This window comes from Scyliorhinus torazame, chromosome 19 (assembly GCF_047496885.1).
Source record: "Scyliorhinus torazame isolate Kashiwa2021f chromosome 19, sScyTor2.1, whole genome shotgun sequence".
Lineage (NCBI taxonomy): Eukaryota > Metazoa > Chordata > Chondrichthyes > Carcharhiniformes > Scyliorhinidae > Scyliorhinus > Scyliorhinus torazame.
The window spans coordinates 54,429,707-54,443,576 of record NC_092725.1 but is presented as its reverse complement, the minus strand read 5'-3'; the positions used below and the strand labels follow the sequence as shown (position 1 = coordinate 54,443,576).

At 52.5% G+C, this 13,870-nt stretch overlaps 1 protein-coding gene across 6 annotated transcripts in view; it reads right to left on the bottom strand.

Moving 5' to 3' along the window:
• Positions 1 to 13,870, bottom strand: part of LOC140396133 (uncharacterized) — a 102,478-nt gene that overhangs the window by 58,781 nt on the left and 29,827 nt on the right. Inside the window, exon 3 of one of the 6 annotated variants that reach the window (XR_011936461.1) lies at positions 13,529 to 13,600. The exons of the other annotated variants lie outside the window; for them this stretch is intronic. The gene's annotated coding sequence lies outside the window, so the exon portion shown is untranslated. Of the gene's footprint in view, positions 1 to 13,528; positions 13,601 to 13,870 lie in introns of those variants that run through there. 6 annotated transcript variants of the gene reach the window in all.

Sequence of the window (13,870 nt, the reverse complement as noted above, 5' to 3'; positions counted from 1 at the left end):
CGGCCCAACGAGTCTGCACCAGCTCTTGGAAAGAGCACTCGACTTAAGCCCACACCGCCACCCTATCGCCATAGCCCAGCAATCCCACCTAACCCAAGGGCAATTTACCATGGCCAATCCACCTAACCTGCACATCTTTTGGACTTGGCGGTACGCCGGTTCGTTGGTGGCGGGATTCTCTGCTCCCGCCGCTGTCAATGGGATTTCCCCGTGAAGTTAACATCACACTGGATCCCAACCTGCGATTCAGGGCAAACCAAGCACTTAGCTTTACTTCTAGAGAGATAGCATTGGGGCTGTTTAGCACAGGGCTAAATCGCTGGCTTTGAAAGCAGGCCAGCAGCACGGTTCAATTCCCGTAACAGCCTCCCCGAACAGGCGCCGGAATGTGGCGACTAGGGGCTTTTCACAGTAACTTCATTGAAGCCTAATTGTGACAATAAACGATTTTCATTTTCATTGAAAAGTAGAGACATTATGCTAAACCTGAGAGCACGGAGAACAGTTTTGATTGCCATATGATGTAGAGCAATGTTTTTCAAAGTGTGGTCGCGCCATTCCCGCTGTTGTCCCGATCGCGTGAGAAGTGCCAAACAGTTGCTACCGGCTTTTACATGAGGAATAGCGGCCACTGCGCCTATTAAATGAAATAAATTAGGTTGTGTGAAGTCTTCCGGCCAGAAGCGGCAGGAGAGCAGGTCACGCGCCCTATACGTACGCTTGACATCTATTGCCCTCCGTGTATGTGCTTTTGGTGCTAAATCACAGCTTCTGGCAAGATAGATCGTTTTCTTAAAAGTAAGAGACAGCCAGAGACTCAAAGAGACAGTGTACCTACTGGATAGGAATTCACAACAGAATCTGCTGGAGAGAGCTGCAGAGGAAAGTCCAAGGCAGCAGGATAGAGCAATGCTAGTGTTAGCTCTGTACAGAGCTCCAGGGCCTCTGGTTAACAGCCTACAAAGAAGAAATTTAATTCGGGAACAGAGCAGTATAAAGATGATTTCTTGAGGTACGGTTTTGTCAATTGTGCCAATGCAAATAAGGATGCAAAGCCCATGTGTGTTATATGCAAGGCCAATGAGAGTAAATGAGGGATTAAACCATAGATAAAGATTCCCTAAAAAGTAAGACCTCATGGTCGAGGTCTCGTTCCTGAATTCTTGAATCATTTATGTTTGTGTTTGAAGTGGTTACTTTAGGCTGTTATGTTTTATGCTTTTCTTTGCCATGTATTTGACCTGTTTATGTACTGTCGATATTCTGTTTCCAAGTTTTGATTCAGTTCTTCTGCGAGTGTATTAAAGTGAACAATTAGCAATAAAGTTATAATTCTGACACCTCCAATCAACCGGACTATCGACTCTCAAGTCCTGACAGATCTCTTTCCTCTTAAAAATGATGGCTGAGGGATGACCTAAAAGATGTTTTTAAAATGAAGGAAGATTTTGATGTGAGTGGAAACATTTCCTCTTGTGGGGTAGAGCATAACTAGAGACCACCATTGCCAGATAGTGACCAGGAAACAGAAGAGAATTCAGAAGGAAAAACTTTATTTTTATCCAGTGTGGTAAAATGCTGAACTCTCACCCCGAGGAGTGGTTGAAAGGAACAGTATGGATGCATTTAAGGGGGAGATAGACAGGCACATGAGGGAGAAGGAAACAGATGGTTACAATGATCGATTTAGATGAGGAGAGATGGGAGGTGGCTCCAGTGGAACATGAGTGCCAGCATGGACTGGGCGGTTGGGGGACTGGCTAAGTTGCTCTTGCAGAGAGTCAACACAGACTCAATTGGCCGAATGACCTCCTTCTATACTATAACCATTCTATGAAAATGTGAAAAGCATAATGGGAGATTGCCGTTGTCACAACCATGTCACACAGCGTCGTATTGTGGAAGAATACGCTTGCAACCATGATGCGGGTCTGAATGTCAACTTATATTGAGGAAGTATTCCATTAAGACTAAGGAAATGTGTGTGATCGCTGCAGTTACTGTGCGGGATGAAGAATTGGGCAGGATTCCCCAATCCGCCAGCCACGTGTTCCTTGGCAGCATGCTGTTCGTAGGCGGCAGGATTCTTTACTCTCGCCCTTTGTCAATTGGGTTTCCCATTGAAGCCACCCCATACGGCCGGGAAACCCGCGGGTGGGGGTGCGCTGCCAACAGGGAATCCCAACAGCCGGAGAATTCTGCCCAAGACCTTTGAGGTTATGATTCATGAATCAAACACTTTAGGCAAGAGCACCCTACCTAGGCACATGCCCCGACCCTATCCCACTAATCCCACCGAACCTTTTGGATACTCAGGGGCAATTTATCATGGCCAATCCGCCTAACCTGCACATCTTTGGACTGTGGGGGGAAACCGGAGCACCCGGAGGAAACCCACACAGGCATGGGGAGAACGTGCAAACTCCACTCAGATGGTCACCCGAGGCTGGAATTGAACTCGGGTCCCTAGCGCTGTGAGACAGCATTGCTAACCACTGTGCCACCGTGCCGCCCCAATAATAAGGTTATTAAACCTTTTGTTTGATTATGGGAGCCTGAGATTAGTGTACTCTTTTCAGCTGACACCAGTATACTGGAATGGTTCCACAAAATTTTAGGCAGCCAGTAGAGATTATGTCCATTCAATATTGGTGATCAACCATAATGGTGAGGTACATTGTCGAGTCAGTTGTCCCTTTGCCATTTCCTTGCATTAGTTTTGTAATTTAATTCCTCTCGTCTTCCACCCGGCCATAGACATTCCCTTTTGTTTATTCCACCCCTATCTCCTTTCTCTCTTTTTTTCCGAACGATGGGCCAACATTTATTGCCCATCCCCTGATGCTACTTTTCAAAATCAACCGCATTGCTGTGGGTCTGGAGTCACATGGGGGCAGACCAGGTAAGGACGACAGATTACTTTCCAGTAACAATTAAGATTTTTCATTCCAGAATTTGAATGAATTCAAATTTCATCATCTCCTGTGGTGGGATTCGAACCAGGTCCCCAGAGCATTATCCTAGTTCTCATGGATTACTAGCCCAGCAACAATATTACTACACCGCTGAATCACTTCTCCGCCACCATACTTGCCTAAAACCATTTACAGCTCTTAACTTATCTACTGCTGACAAAAGGAGCCACTGAGCTGACTGTGGTTGTGCCAGACCTATGGCGTATTTCCATTATTTGACCCACACTCCTGCAGGGGAGTGAGAAGGGGTACTTCTTTGCTAAAATGCCCCTCTTTTTATATAAAATCTTCGAATCGGTCAAGGACTGTCTCTGTTGTCTTATCACTTATTGTTGGTTAATTACCTGTAGGCAAATGGCTAATTGGATGTATTATCATCAATGCATGTTTTAATGATCGAAGTGTCTGTGTAAATGTCAGGTGTCTTGTTATATTGGCAAAGGGGACTCGTACAGAGGCCTGTCTTTTTTCATTGTTGTCATGTTCTTTAGATACCAAAACAGACACTTTTTGTGAGGGTGTTATTCTAAGTGTCAAGAGGTATAGTTACAGAAAGATTTGTGTATCTATTTATCTGGAGAATTCCCTGTCCTTATGTTTTGAATAGTTATAGGAGCAGGGAGTGATCCCAAAGAATTTAAGGTCTGTCAAAGCAGAACCTTTGTATTTGTTTGTATTAATGAGCCTTTGAGAAGCTGAATATTATTTAAATGGAGAGAGATTGCAGAAAGCTGCAACACAGAGATTTGGGGGTCCTCGTGCATAAGTCACAAACAGCTAGCATGCAAGTTCAGCAGGTAATGAGCCTTTGAAACCAGCTTCGAGTTTCTCCCATGAGGTGGTAACCTCTCCATGACCTTTAGCTGAAGTGGTTTTATTCCACTTTGAATTAAAATGCTGATTGTATTAATTTCTGTTTCCTTATTTCAAACCGAATTCTGCGGTGGACGTGATATTCATCACAGTCCTAGGGCGAAATTCTCCGTTATCGGCGGAAAGTCCGCCGATCGGCGCAAAAAACGGCGCAAATCCGACTTGCGTCACTTCGGAAAAATGGGTCGATAGTCTCCGGCCCGAAATGGGCTAGCAGCGACGTAACGGGATCCGCGCTTGCGCAGTGGTTCACGCCGTGCAGCGTCATACGCGCTGCACGGCGTGACGGCTCATAAGGCCGCGCTGCTCCCCCCCACCCGACCGCAACACCCGACCGGATGGCCGGCCGTCGCTCAGCCCCGAGGTTCGAGTCACGCGATGTGGAGGCGCTCCTGGACGCGGTGGAGCAGAGGAGGGACGCCCTGTATCCCGGGCACGGCCGCAGAGTTGCCCCACGCCACAGCCGGCGTCTGTGGAGGGAAGTGGCAGAGGCCGTCACCGCTGTGGCCCTGACACCACGGACAGGCACCCAGTGCCACAAGAAGGTGAACGACCTCGTCAGAGCAGGCAGGGTGAGCCTCCCCATATCCCCCCCTCCCCATATCCCCCCCTCCCCCATATCCCCCCCTCCCCCATATCCCCCATATCCCCCCCGATATCCCCCCCTCCCCATATCCCCCCCTCCCCCATATCCCCCTCCCCCATATCCCCCTCTCCCCCATATCCCCCCTCCGACATATCCCCCCCTCCCCCATATCCCCCCTCCCCCATATCCCCCCTCCCCCATATCCCCCCTCCCCCATATCCCACATATCCCCCCTCCCCCATATCCCACATATCCCCCCTCCCCATATCCCCCCTCCCCCATATCCCCCCTCCCCCATAGCTCCCCATATCCCCCCTCCCCCATATCCCCCCTCCCCCATATCCCCCCCTCCCCCATATCCCCAAGTGAATCCAGCCCTAACCTTAACCTCTGCAATGCACGCGCAACCGATGGCGTGCATTCATATACCTGCCTAACACTGTTGCCTTTTACCCCTGCCCCCCCCCCCACAGGAGAAGCGCGCACACAACAATAGGGAGCATGTGAGGACTGGAGGAGGGCCCGCTGATGAGAGGCCACTGACCGTACACGAGGAAAGGGCCCTGGAACTGGCTGGCGGACCTGAGGACCGGGAGGTTGCTGATGCAGAGGTCGGGGGTGTATTGGCGAGTGAGCCACCGACAGCCCGTCCCCATATCCCCCCTTCCCTATATCCCCCTCCCCCGTATCACCTGATCACTGCCTGATGTCTAACCATGCATGCTTCATTGTGTATCGCAGCTCAAACGTCCAGGCACCCATCCCCGCAGATGCAGACCGCCCGCAGGATGCCCCTCGGAGACCACGGGAGACGGAGAGACCCGCACCCTCCAGCATGCGACGCCCGCAGGATGCCCCTCGCACACCACGGGAGACGGAGAGACCTGGAGCAACAGGGAGACGACACCCCCGTCACGTGCGGGAGCGACCACCCAGCGACGAGGGGGGCAGCCACAGGTCCCCGTCACATCCGAGCCAGGACACCACTACCCAGGACACCACTACCTGGGACAGCACTACCCAGGACACCCCTACCCGGGACAGCACTACCCAGGAAGACGAAATACCGGACAGTGAGTCAGAGTGGATGGGTGGAGACGAACCCCCATCCCAAAGTGCCATGGACTCAGAGTGGGACGAAGAGCACGACACAACGCCACTGCTGTCACCAACACCCTCCACCATTGCAGAAACACTCACCACGGTTGGGCACTTTAGTGATGAGGCGTCTGGTACACTCACTGGTGCGCACAACACAGCCGTCCCGGTACAGCAGGTGGAGGTAGAAGCAGCAGAGGGACCGGGCGGTCGGAGGGCAGCCCAGCCCAAGCGAACATCTGCCGCCCAGATGGATCCCGGGTTCCTGCAGTTACCACACCCACACATAGATCCGATGCAACCACCGACCCGGAGACGAGCGAAGAGGGTGACGGGCGGCTTGCGGCGGCTGCGGTCGCAGGTGGAGGAGTCCACCCACGTCCAGGAGCTGGGAGTGGTGCCGATCATGCGTGCCACCCAGGCTGACACCGCACGGGTGGCGTCCGCGGTGGAGGCAATGGGTGCGACGGTGTCAGACATGGGGAACGGTTTGCGAGGCCTGGGGCTTTCCGTGCAGGCGGCGTCTGTGGCCCAGGAAATGGCTGCCCTCTCACAGGAGGCCATGAGCAAGTGCCAGCGCCAGATGGCAGAGGCGCTCAACGCCATAGCCCAGTCTCAGCAGGCCATGGCCCAGTCTCTGCAGGCCATCGCTGAGGGCATCGGCGCCAGTGGCCATGTGCGAGCCGGCGTCGCACTGTCACAGACAGGGTTTGCCAACACGCTGGGCTCCATGGCTGCAAACCTGCAGACCCCTGTCGATACCAGCACGGGCCTCCAGGACTGGCAGCGCCAGATGTCGGGGGGGGCGTCGGATGGCCAGTCCGTTCGCATCCCCCACCCATGGAGAGGCCTGGGGGCCATCGGGCACCCCGAGAGAGGAGGAGGTGGTGTGGTCCGTCCCGGCTCCCTCTGTAGGGGAGGTCCCGGTACACCGCGACACCTCGGACTCCCCCCCTTCCGTCCCAGGTGCATCGGGTGGGCAACGGGCAGGACAGGCTGGCAGCTCGCCATCCCAGTCGCCCGGGCCGCAGCCTGGCCCATCTAGGCCAGGACGCCCCAGGAAACGGCCGCTAAAGGGATCCAGTGTCAGAGGGCAGGAATCACAGGAGTCCACCTCCAGTTCTGCTGTACCGTCTGGGGAACCACGTAGACGTAGTCAAAGGGCCCGTAAGGCCAAACAATTAGACACTGAGTAAGTTGGCACGGGTGCAGGGCACAGATGAGTTTTAGGGGCTAGGGCACGTGCTCACGTCAAAAACCCTTGTCAGGTAAAAATACAATAACATAAAATCGTAGAATTTACAGTGCAGAAGGAGGCCATTCGGCCTATCGAGTCTGCACTGGCCCTTGGAAAGAGCACCCTACCTAAGCCCACACCTCCACCCTATCCCCACAACCTAGTAACCCCACCTAATCTTTTTGGACACTAAGGGCAATTTAGCATGACCAATCCACCTAACCTGCACATCTCTGGACTGTGGGAGGAAACTGGAGCACGGAGACATGGGGAAAACGTACAAACTTCGCACAGACAGTGACCCAGCCGGTAATCGAACCTGGGACCCTGGAGTTGTGAAGCAACTGTGCTAACCACTAATCTACCGTGCCCCCAACCCACCATCAACCGCATAGTCACATGAGATTAAAGTTCAGGATTATTGATGGACTGCAAGATAATAAAACCACTTACGGAGCTTGGGAACGTCGAGTAAGATTCAGGATCCCTGAATCTTCACCACGCCGTCGTCCCCATGCCCAGGCAGCAAGAAACCTAGGCCTCGGCAGGAGGCGACAATCCTACATGTCCATCCACCTCCAGCACCTCACAACGAGCAGTGAGGACAGGACAACGCAAGATCCGTCTCCAACCCACCCGAGGCCTTGAAGACCAATGTGCTCCATCGAACTTGAAATTGGACATTTTAAAGTCAAACTGCAATCTACTCCAGGCAGGCCGCTGGGAATTCGAACGACCAAAAATCCAAATACACTAACCACATACATACTGACAGGACATGTCTGGGTCTGCCTTGCCAATCACCCATCAGGAGATAATCGGCCCCATTCATATGCATCGATCGGTTATGGGTTGTCCAGAACGAGCCAGACTTTTTTGCCGTCCAGAGTTGCCGCCGTTACCTTTTTTGACAACTGGCTACGTGCAAACAATATCACCGGAGATGGACACCTAGGAGCGGGTCCCTGGTGTCTCGCCAAGCGGTCATCATCAAGTCCATTGGGTGTTGGGACCCTCCTCCCGAGACCCCATTGGCCGAGGGCCAGAGAAGCTTCTGGAAAGGCGCAAAGGGAGGGGTAGACACCCAAGATACCCCCTAGTGAAGACTCGATGTGGATTCGGGGGACACCTAGGAGCGGGTCCCTGGTGTCTCGCCAAGCGGTCATCATCAAGTCCATTGGGTGTTGGGACCCTCCTCCCGAGACCCCATTGGCCGAGGGCCAGAGAAGCTTCTGGAAAGGCGCAAAGGGAGGGGTGGACACCCAAGATACTCCCTAGTGAAGACTCGATGTGGATTCGGAAGATTGACCAGAGGCGGAAAAAAGCAGCCAGCGGGACAAGACTCCGCAATGACAACGGTGAGGAACGAGACTCAAATAATCGAACCTGCGGCACGACAGAGTACATCTGCACGGGCAGTATTATGAACCTTGGGACTTTTTTGTGAATGATACTGGGATAACTTGAGGCTTGTTAACTAAACATGGTTGAACTTTATATTGTGTTGTCCTTGGGTTTGCCTCACAAATAAAAACATCTGGGTAAAAGTTTTGATTAATGGGCGGCAAGGTGGCACAGTGGTTAGCCAGACTCAGGTTTGATCCCGGCCCCGGGTCACTGTGTGTGTGGAGTTTGCACATTCTCCCCGTGTCTACATGGGTTTCACCCCCATACCCCAAAGATGTGTAGGTTAGGTGGATTGGCCTCACTAAATTGCTCCTTAATTGAAAAAAATAATTGAGTACTCTAAATTTTTTTTAAAACGTTTTGATTAATACACTGGTCGAGGTATCGGAGATTTTACAGATACAACATGGCAGAGTCAGGATCACTGTCCGCAACATAATTCGCGAAGGCAGGCACTGTCGCCAAGGTGTAGGCCCCACTAACCAGCAGCCCCGTCACTGCAGGTTAGGCCCCACCCCAGTTGCCTCTGACTGCTTCAATTGAATGACGATTTTTCTACCTACCTCGGTTCCTCATTACCAAAATCCAAACCAGGATCTTCCAGGGGCACACAGTCCCAAAAACTAGTCATTGTCCCAAAAGCAGGACTGTAGTAAGCTCGTGTGCAGATGGATCTGATTTCAGCCATCCAGGCCAATATCCACCCACATCACCACCACTGTACTTTCACTGCGCGTTGCAGCAGGTTAAAGGAGGCAGGAATAGAGCTCCCCACCCCCCTTACATTGACTGGGGAGCCTGACTGCACCTTGTTCGGTGCAAAGAAATTCTGTCTGTAGGGTGAATATTTGTGGGTTACAGCAGGATTCCTTGGCAAAGGTAGGATTTCTGGGGTGTTGCACATCCTAACTCGGTTAAAGCACCGCGCTTTGGAGTTGTCTCGTTGTACCGGACGGAAACATTCACCTGAAGGAAAGTGGACATCGAAGTCCAGGAAGCCCTCCAGCCTGGTGTTCCAGTCAGCCAATGAGATAGCCAATACATAACCTACAAAAGCAAAATCCTGCAGATGCTGAAAATGTAGAACAAAAGCAGAAAACGCTGGCCAGGCAGCACCCGTGGAGAGAGAAACGAGAGTGAGTGGGAGGAATTCTCCTGGTTTTTTGAGATGAAGTGCTGTGGCGCCCGGCCCCTGCGACGCCGGCCAACCTGACCAGAATGGTGGGATCCCGTGGCAGGTTCTGCACTTGGAACCTCATTAATTGTGCACAAGCGCGTTCCCCTCCGAATCTCCCGGCAGCTGATTCGTCTGCCCACCATTAGTTGGCGGCTTCAAAGGTCCCGGCGCCATATTTAAATGCCAGCTCAGCACACTCCTGTCACTCCCTTCAGCCCATCGGTCTTTAGCAGACGGAGCAGGATGTCAGCAACCCAGAGGGAAAAGGCAAGAGGTCTGTTCCTTGATTCAACCACCCTTCTCTGGACCCCTCACCTATGCTCCACTTTAACCTCGGCACACTGCCTCTGGAGTCTTTGTGCATCACTTTCCAGTAAACAATATGGTACCCCGTTGACCCCCCTAGTTTGTGAGCGTTTAATGCAGCCTTGCCCAGCTCCCTTTCCTCCGCCTTGCCTCTGCACACCACTGTTCATATTCTTCATCCGCCTCTTTGCCTGCCATCGTGAGCTCTTGCCCTCTCTCCCCCCATCCCATCCCACTCTTTGCACAGCCCTCCTTCCACATTGTGGCCCCTTTGTCTTCGTTAAGCCCCCTGCTCCGCATCCCCACCCCAAGCCTCTGAATTCTCCCTCCGTGAACCCAAACAGGCGCCGGAGTGCGGCGACTAGGGGCTTTTCACAGTAACTTCACTCGCACTGGACCCTCCCAGTCAAATATCGGACCGCTGTGGCTGCATGAATGCAGCAGCACAGTCCTGTCCAGCGTGGCACAGGGCAGGGGAGGGGGAGGGCACTGTACTGATCCGAGTTGTTAAGACACTTGGCGCAAATTCCGTTGGCGTGACGCTGGATTGAAAGACCCGACGGTGGGCAGCTGTTTCAATGAGCATTCGCGAGCTGAAAATGGCCGTTCATACCAACAAAGAGTGGGAAAAAATGGGTCAGGATTCTCCTACCCCCCACCGGGTCGGAGAATCGCCGTTGGTCGGCGTGAATCCCGCTCCCGCCAGCCACCAAATTCTCCGGCCCCCCAAAAATCCTCTCGACGTGAATCGCGCCGCCTGCCTTGGAGAATGGCAAGGACCGGCGCAATGCAATGGGCCCCAGGGTCGCCCAAATTCTCCGGCCCGCGATGGGCCGAGCGTCTGCCCGTTTTAGGCCCGTCCCGCGGCGTACATTAAGGTAGGTACTTACCGGCGGGACCCAGCTCCGCAGGCAGCCTCCGGGGGTATCTGGCCCAGGGGGGTCGCTCCCACGGTAGCCTGGCCCGCGATCAGGACCCACCAATCCACGGGCGGGCCTGTGCCGTGGGGGCACTCTATTCCTCCGCGTCGGCCGGTGTAACAGTACGCGATGGGCGACGTTGAGATGAACCCCCCTGCGCATGCGCTGGGATGACGCCAGCACACGCTGGCGTTCCCGCACATGCGGCAACTCGTGCCGGCCGACGGAGGCCCTTCGGCGCCGGTTGGCGTGGCGCCAAGCCCCTTCCACGCCAGCCAGTGCGGCGCAAACCACCCCGCCGTCAACCTAGCTGCTGAAGGTGCGGAGGATTCCGCACCTTCTGGGCGGCCCGACGCCAGAGTGGTTCACGCCACTCCTTGGCTCCGGGACCGCCCGCCCCGCCGGATAGGGGAGAATCCCGCCCATTAAATCTGTGTCTCTTGTTTTTGAAAACTCACCACTATTCTTAGAAGTCCCCCTATACCAAAAAAGGGCCAACATTCTAAATGGTGAACAGGGATTCTCACTCCCCGACTCCGATGCAGGCTTCAGTGGGTGCTATTCAGGTCAAACTATATTTTCAAGTTACCCCCCTGGTATAACCCATACCTTCACCGAAGATTTCATCTACTTACCACTTAGTAGCATCAATCCTGGGTCCCGCATTGCTAAGTAAGTAAAGTAGACTTTGGAATAACCACTACTTCAGATTAAATTAAGTTATTTTATTATTATATTTTTCCTTTAAAAGCTGCAATTACTGTCCTTACAGAAAGGTAAAAATGATCTTGCTTCTAGGATCCTTCTGGTTGGTTGAAGGGACCCTTCAGGCCCAACTTGCTCAATCAATCTTCTTTAAAGTCTGGTCTTCTTTAGATGTATTCGCTGATGAGCTCGGTTGCTATGTCCTATCTTTCCCATGTACCGAGCTGTGAGAGCTAGCTCTGCTGGTTATCTCTGAGCTGACTCTGCCTATTCTTTAAATTCGAGTCTTCCTTAGATGTATTAGCTATTTTAGCTCGGCTGCTTTGCCCTGTCTCTTTCCCATGGCTGAGCTGACTGTAATCTGAGGCTGGGCTGCTTGTTCCTTCTCTGCTTCTCCGCCTCTCTCGGAGTTCTGGTTCTGGCTGCTGTTCCCTTTCTTGGGGTTTACATATTTTTCTAACAGTTATCTAGTTTTTATGACTTTATTGTAAAGTAACTCTTATTTAACTTTGATTGTAAAAAGTATCTTTGATCTAAACTTTCTAATCCAACTAAGTATTCATTTTGACATGACTTCATCTCATAGATCTGATTATATTGTGTCCTTTGTGATGTTCAAAATGCTTTGACTTCCAAGAGGTGTTACTTTTAATTCCTGTCATTTCTATAGTTTTATTTTCCATTGTGTCCTCAGCTCATAATTTTGACTTTGATTTTGGCTTTTGAATTATGTTTCTTGTAGACTGATAGTCACCAGTTTTCTTTAATTTACCTGTATTAGCAAATTCACACCTAGATATTGTCACCAAAGTCAACTGAACCTCATCCTTTCTTTTCCAGATGCTTACTAAGATAGTTACTTTCAATGAAGGTGTGAACCATTGTTTTTTACCTTCAAAACAAAAATCCTGTTTGTCTTGTTTTTGCTAAGCCTGCTTGACCAAGGATATCTGCATTTTATAATCCTGCTCTTTGCACTGCTGTTAACCCTTGGTGGGATCTTGCCCTGTATTCTCTCATGTTTCTCTCAGACCAGATATTGCCAGACTCCATGTTTTCAAATGACACATCTTTCCATATTTCAATAACACTCTCTCTCTACAGATGCTGTCTGACCTGCAGAGTAGTGCCATCAATTTCAGATCTTCAGTCTAACTCCATACTGCAGGCCTTTGGCCCACATCTCTCCACACGTCTCGGTTCACAAAAATCGATCAGTATTAAGATTTCAAATCAGCAATTGATCTTGCATCAACTGCCATTTGTGGAAGGGGTTTCCAACGATTGTACCACCCTGTGCATGTAGAATTCCTAAGCCGGAATTTTACAGTCGCGGCCCACTATGAGGATCATCCGAACCCCACCGATGTGAACTTAGATTTCAATGGCGCGTCAGCCCTGCCTCGAGAGGACCGTGCTGTTTGGGGGGAGGGGGGGCATTGGAAAATTTCCGGTCCCAATTTCACTCCCGAAAGGCCTAGCTTAAAGAACATGCCCCTACCCTTAACTCCCTGATATACCATCAATTCACAGCGAGACCATATGAACAAGTGAACAAAGGCTTTTTTACACAAAGAACTAGCCTGCCAGTGACTTCTGTACAACATGAGCGCCACCCACTGGGCGCAGAACTATATACCGTCCCGGGTGGGGAGGGCAGAGCCCACCGGGGTTCAGCTCAATCCTTAAAGGTTAAAGGTTACACAGGCACCACATGTCCCGGCGAATAAATTTCATCACATTCACCCCGTTTAAAAAAAACACAAAGTCCGGCGGGGGTGTCGTGGGTCAAATGTCCAGCCTATCCGGAGGCCGTATCGTCCTTTTCGACCTCACTCAGCTCTGGCGGTGGCGGCGGGCATGGACGCCGTAGATGATGGTGACTCCGAGAGCGGTGTTGTTCGGAGCTTCCGCCCAGCGTGTCGGAGACGGTTGCGGGGTAGTGGTCGGCAGGTGGGGTGGCGGGTGGCTGCTGAGAAGGCGCGGGGGGGCAGTGCAGGCGCGGGGGGCAGCGTAGGTGCGGGAGGACACTGGAGCCCCAGGGGGGCGAAAGAGACACGGTTGGTGGAGGTAGCCGATGCTGGGATGCGGGGGAGCGTGTTGGCAGTGGAACCAGCGGACGCCAGGTACAGTAGGGAGGCTGTATCTTGCCGTACGTCTGGGTACATGACGTAGGCGTAATGGGTTGTTTGTGTGCAGCAACTGGACGCTCTCGACTAGGGGTTCGGTCTTGTGGGCTCCTCACATGCCTCCGGAAAAGGGACTGGCCCCGGAGTTGTCAGCCAGGATGGAAGCGAGACCCCGGAGATGGACTTCCTGGGGAAGACAAACAAGCGGTTGTGAGGGGTCTCATTCGTGGCTGTGCAGAGGAGCGGCCTAATGGAGTGGAGCGCGTCGGGGAGGACCTCCTGCCAGCGGGGGAACCGAGAGACTTCTAGACCGGAGGGCACGAAGGACGGCCTTCCATACCGTCGCATTCTCCCTCTCCACCTGCCCGTTGCCCTGCGGGTTGTAGCTGGTAGTCCTGCTCGAGGCAATGCCCTTACTGAGCAGGTACTGACGCAGCTCATCGCTCATAAACGATGT